Source organism: Lactuca saligna, chromosome 3 (assembly GCF_052625555.1).
Source record: "Lactuca saligna cultivar CGN05327 chromosome 3, ASM5262555v1, whole genome shotgun sequence".
NCBI lineage: Eukaryota > Viridiplantae > Streptophyta > Magnoliopsida > Asterales > Asteraceae > Lactuca > Lactuca saligna.
In genome coordinates this window covers 21,193,772-21,200,426 of record NC_136419.1, presented here as the reverse complement: position 1 = coordinate 21,200,426, position 6,655 = coordinate 21,193,772, and the positions used below count along the sequence as shown (strand labels likewise).

At 34.7% G+C, this 6,655-nt stretch overlaps 1 long non-coding RNA gene across 1 annotated transcript; it reads left to right on the top strand.

The window, feature by feature from the left end:
- The first annotated feature begins 2,299 nt into the window (after positions 1–2,299).
- On the top strand, positions 2,300–3,706 carry LOC145033449 (uncharacterized). The gene is made up of 2 exons (XR_013677563.1): positions 2,300–2,918; positions 3,007–3,706. It is a non-coding gene; the product is annotated as an uncharacterized LOC145033449 (long non-coding RNA).
- The last annotated feature ends 2,949 nt before the right edge of the window (positions 3,707–6,655 follow it).

The following is a 6,655-nucleotide window of genomic DNA, read 5'->3' as shown; positions in this document are numbered from 1 at the left end:
CAGAAGAGAGTGAGCACACAAAGGCAAATTGTACCAAACTGTCCTGTATGATTGTTTTGGGTGCTCATGATCTATCTGTCAGCTTCTTCCTTACCTCCACATATAAGTTTTTCTCACTCTATTTCTGTACTTTTTTTTTTTTTTTTGTCTCTTATACTAAATTACATACCGGATGTGTTGCCATTGTTTTATTTTATCATAAGTGCACTCGATCTTTGTTGGATTGGGTGTAGCAGCACTAGGGTATCTCTATTGTTTCTTTGCTGTTTTATCAGAATCATTAAGCAATATTGGTTCTGATAGTACATATGTCTCGATGTTCTTTTCTACTAATCTTTTGGCACAGTGAAGCATGGAGGTAGTTGAAGAAACATGAGAAATGATCGAGGGAAAATGTTTTTTTTATTATTAATGATAGTATTATTATTTTGAATTTGTTGAATCCCAATTTAGAAAAATAATATTTTACTCAAGTATTATAATATGTATATCTTAATTAGGTGTAGGGTTTGATTTACTATGATGAAAGCGTGTCTTTTCATGGTTTACTGTGCTAAATCAACGGAAAACTGACATCAATTTTATGTGACAATTGCACGTTATGTTAGGATGGTCCTCCACCTTTTTATTCTTATTTGCGCATGCAAACTACATAAAAAGGAAAGGAAAATATGGGTTTTGACAGTAATGTTTGGTTTCTCACTTGGATCTTTCCTGCTATTAGGGTATCACTTAACAAATCTTTGTCTTTTAGTTTATGTTTTCATATTGGAAACTTAGTTCGTTTTATAATTGCATTCCACTTTCTTTTCCATCTACCTGTTTCTTTGATTTGTTTTCTATTTCAGATTACACGCTTTTGAGTCCAGATGCGTTCCAAATAAAAATACTAGATCAGGGTTTGTTTTTTTGAAATATAACTTACTGGCCTTCAATTAAATAAACTTATCGAGTCCAATTGAATTTATTTTACTGCTGACAATCACTTGACATGTTATACTTTGGTATCATATTGCACTTCATTTGGTTTGTGACTGTTGTTGCTGTTCTTCTTTCTAGTAGTGTTGCACAACCATGCAGATATATTACCACATTTTTCTCCTATATTTTTCTCTTAATATTATGACCACTTTTGGAAAATTATCTACCAAAATCATTGAACAATTATATTTGGTCCACCTGGAAATGGTCTTTTTGTTTAGTAGTTGGAGATTGTGGAGTTATTGCAAGTTTTTTCTATATATATGTGACAAGGAATAAGGCTTCATGCCCCATTTGAAAAGTTCAACTACTAAACAAAAAGACCATTAAATCATAGGATATAGAGAGCTAAATGTGGAAAAACTATAATTTCTTGCACAGTAGTTCCCATTCACCCCTGAGTGAAGTGTGGCTTATAGTAGTCTTGGCTAATATACTTTATCAAACTTTTGTTTCAATTTTGCAGAATCAATGGGCTCAAGACTTAGTATTGTAAGAATTAAATTTAGGTATTTTTTGGTTTGCTGATGTAGGATTTGTTAATTAGTGAGTTTGATGAAGTTTTACATGATTATTCTCGGCTCAAGTCTTCGTTATTTGCCAGCCAATGAGATTACTTTTAGTAGCTTTCCAGGCTTGGGAATTTCTTTATGCTTATATGTATGTGTATATACGTACGTATTCTCTATTTATGTGAAAGAGCATTTGTTTCCCATTAATCTCACAATATGAGTCTTTCTAGTGCTCAAGTTACTTTCTTATGGACTTAACTTGTTGCTGTTGAATATTATGCTCTATCTCAACAGTCGAACAAAAATTTTAGTGGAAAATTGCATATAATCGTGTTATTGTGGGTTCCATTTTGCTATTCTATCTATTTGTTAATTAGCGAAATAAAAAATATTGTTCCTACGTTAGCATACATGTTCCTTGATTCCGGTCAATATTTTTTTAATGTACCATGATGTTTTTTAATGATTGATCAAATCGGTCACTAGCAATATATATATATATATATATATATATATATATATATATATATATATATATATATATATATATATATATATATATATATTCCAAGCAAGATAACTGTTGGCTGCTTTATAGCCTTAAATTTAATTTTAACTATATAAGTGAGTGTTTTTATTCAAATGATTATATATATATATATATATATATATATATATATATATATATATATATATATATATATATATATATATATATATATATATATACACACACCGCAAGATAAATGTTGTTTGCTTTATATATAGCATAAATTCATTTTTAACTATATAAGTGAGTGCTTTTATTCAAATGATAATAATTATAAAACTTATTTATGTAACTACTGATAGTTTGAAATGCATGGGGCTAGATACAGGAAATAACAATGTACTTTTATTTATTTGTTTATCAGACTAGAATATTCTTTTATTATTATTTTTTTTTTCTAAAATAGTATTATACTTCCAAATGTTTAGTTATTAAAGACTTTTAATATATTTCTTATGTGGGCAACCTGTTCATATATTTTACCAAATGTTGTAGTTAAAGTTAGTACTTGGACGTCATAGCTATAAGTGGCTAGATTTTTTCAAGTAAAATGTGATAATAGGAAAAAATGGAAGTACAATGCTAATAAAAAAATAAATAAAAGTCTATTGCTATGTTTTCACGTAACCCAACTTTATCCAAAAAACATGGTGAAACTATGATCATAGACGGTAGACCTGTCAGTACTTGCTGCCCCATGCATTTCACCTGTCACGTCTCCATGGAACTTCAATTATGGGATGGGTCAGTTATAGATACCGAAAGTCATACGGCCAGATTTCAATACCTATTAGAGTTTACAAGCCATTTCTGTCGGCAGTTAAACTGGAGTGATCGACTTTGGCAAGGTGCATTGGAAATGCTTTTACACTTAGGTGGGTAACTTATAAACCGATGTTTATGACTCAATGAATCAGTTATGCATTATCCAAGATCATTGATTTGCTTTGATTTAATCTTTAGGCATAGTGAGATGGCGCCTCTGACTAATTGGAGAGGTTTGGTCATACATACATTTGCTGAGCTAGTTGCATTGGAGAAACTCATGTACTACCAAACAATGTACTGGAGTACCAAACGGATGAGAGGAATTTGGAGATTCGATGTAACATGGCACATAAGGAGGCGGCTTAGGAGGCTGGTGGACAGGTGAAGTTTCGTGACCACAAGGAAACTTTGTTTATTCAATCTGTATATTTATATTTTCAGGATAATATCTATTTGGGGGATTTATGGGTTTTTGTTCTGGTCGAAGGTGGAAACAGTATTAAAGAACACAAAAGGGTACTGCAACATGAAAAGAAGAAGAGAGTTATTGTAATTTGACACGAATCTGGAAGAGGGGACTGGAATATCGCTGAAAATTTGAAATATTACCTTGCAATGCCATTGCTGTATAGGTAGCTAAAGGTTTCTATTATTGTTGGAGCAGGCCTCACCTTCCATGAGGATCAAAAGTTTATCAATATCAACGATACAGTGATCAGGAAAGTTGTTCAGAGGGAAGAAAAGGCTTGTGGTTAGTTGTGGATTGTAGCACTAAGTTATATTTTTAACAGTTTAGATATATTATTTTCAAGAATGGAAGTGCACAGGAACATGGCACTTAATGAAGTAAAGAAGTGTTCAACAATGAAAATTGGCAGCAAGGGACATTGTTTTTCGGCGTATGATGTGATTCTAGTAGTTTATAAGCTACAAGTTATTATTATTATTATTATTATTATTATTATTATTATTATTATAGATAACAAGATGGTTATGTTAAAATATATGTACAATTGCTTCATGGTATGAAATAGAAAAGCATAATTTGGTTCTTTTCTATTATATAATTTTTCTTTGGAACTGTAAGACTTTATTAAAAAGGATTATTGTTATTGTAGCCCAATAAATTTTTATTTATTTTAAATTTTAAATTTTAACTTTTTATTTTTTATTTATTTTATTTTTTATTTTTGCATAAAAAGGGCTTGCATTTGTAATTTTATGGTTTAAAAGGTCTTTTTTTGCAAATTTTAAGGGGTCATCCTAATAAGATCTTAGCCAATGCCACGTAATTACCATTTGGATTAAAAAGTTCAGGTCATTGTCATATGGTTGTAATTAAAAGAGATCTAATCATTAAAATCCCTCAACTGTCCCTTTCGTCTGCTACTTTTTCACCTATATCCTTTTCTTCAACTGTTACTTGCACGAACCCTTTTCTTACACTGTGTGTCGTCCAAACTGGCCAAAGGTTTGATCTCTATTTTGCTAGAATGATTGTTTTGATAAAGATAGATCTCCATTTTGTCAAAATTTTTACGAGGTACCCTATTATTAACTACTCGGATGAAGCGGAACAAGGTTTAATGATGTTGATTTTGCTGGAATGCACAAGCACGAATTTGTGGAGTTCCTTCAAAGATTCACGAATGAGAGATGTGTTAATGTTTAATTTTGCATGCTCGATATTGAGTTTCCTGATGGAGTGAGGATAATCGCTAATGACATGGGCTACATGGAATTAATCGAAGTAGGGTATGCTTCTGGTTGTGTAATTCCTATATACATGGATCATCTTGGTGTTAATGTACATCAATAGATTCATGAAGAGCAAGATGAAATTTGCAGTTCTTTAGATGAATTGTTTGGTGTAAATGAATTTCATGAAAAAGTGCAAGGTGGTATGGATATGGATGGTGGAATTGACATGGAGGATTTGCAAGGTGATATGGAGGATTTGCAAGGTGAGCAAGATGATGACATTGACATGGAAGTTGACATTAAACCCGATGAATGCATTCTTATGAACAAGACAAAAGATGATGAGTTTTTGAGTAAGCTGTGCCCAAAGGATCAAGTCACCTCCTACAGTCCACCTCGTGAAAAACCATATGATCATGATGATGTAATATCTAATGACCACGCTATTTACAATGAGAATGTTAGGATAATGACTTGAAAGGATAACAAACTTCCAAATTTGTTCACATTTAGTCATTAAAGTTTTTTGCGTGCTTGATTTAACCCTAAATTATGTGAAATTGTTCACATTTTACCATTTTGACCGGTTTGTAACCGGTCATAAGGGTAAAATGTGAATGATTTCAAATAATTTAGGGGTAAATCTGTAACACCCATTTATTTATTTCATAAATAAATAAATTAATGAACGAATAGAAGCCCTAAAATAAATAAGTATATACCAAATGATGGTCTCGTAGAGCTAATTGTCACACTTTAAGAGATTAGGGGTTAAAAGTGTAAAATCCAGACTTAATTTGTATGTAATAATGAATGCAGAGATTAAATGCTAACTTTTGGAACTTAAATTGAAGAGAGTTTGGAGGCTTAGTGGCTGAATGGTAATATATGGATTTCTATTGAAAATAATTTTTAGAGGAGGGGCTGCATAGTAATTATCAAGACTTAATTTGTAAGGGTTTTCTAAAGGAGGGGTTAGAAATGTAAAATATGCATCTATTTCAAATTAAATTGGACCTGGAGGGACCATTTTGGTCATTATGGCAAAATTGTATGAGGAGCCGGTATATAAGGGTTATGAAAACCAAACCCTAACCTCATTTGTTCAGCCGCTACTTCTCTCCATCCTTATGCCTCCTTCAACTCCGGCGCCGTCACCACCCATCTGGCCCGTTCTCCAACCAGTTGGCTGCCACTAAGCAACCACCCGACCACCTCCTTACCGACCGGTCGAAACTCCATCCAGTTTACGTCATTAGCCGACAAAGCTGTTGTTGGTGGGAACCTTCAGCATCCTAGCCGCCTTTGGAGTTGGAATAACCCGCCATGGTGTTGAGTAATGCTGCTGCTATCGTTCCATGGCTGTTGAGGACGGAGATCAACGTGGGATGTCGCTATTTCAGTCGCAAAGGAGGAGGAACGCGCCACCGCCACATGCCGATACGGTTGTTGTCTATAGAATTCGCGCCTATCACCTGACGCCGCTACTTTCCCTGTCGGAGGAGCGAACCGTGGAGGAGCTGCCACCATTTCTTCTTCTCCTCTCCATTCTGTTAGCCGCTACTAGCGCTGTTTTCCACCACTCCAATCGTTGTCGTCGCAACTATGCGACTGTTCCGCCATGTCAGCCGCTTTCCGGCCGTTGCACGCCACCAGGTGGGTGGCTATGTCCGTTTGGCATTCCTGCTCGAGTGTTGTTGTCGCTAATCGGGTGTATTATCAATTTTTTTGTTGATCGGAGTTGTCAAGAGACCACCATGGCCGCCAGCCATGGTGGCTGCCACCATCTGCCGCCGCCGGCTACCCTTTGGTGGCTGAGTGTGTGATTACTTAGTGTAGTGTGTGTGTGTTTAATTGTGACTTCATTGTAATTGTAAAATTGGAATAATGAAATAGGACTCAAACCACCACCGGCCACCATTTCGGGTGGCGGTGTGCCTTACCGTGTTGTGATGACTTGTTTGGGGTGCTAGAAACCCTAATGGGCCCAAGGAAGCCTTAATCGGCCCAATGAAGCTTAATGGACATAAAAGCCCAAACATTTGATTAATGGGCTTAAGGAAACACTAATGGGTCTAATGGACCCTAGTTAACCCAAAGAGACCCTAATGGGCCCAATAAGGCCCATAGTGACCTAAAATCC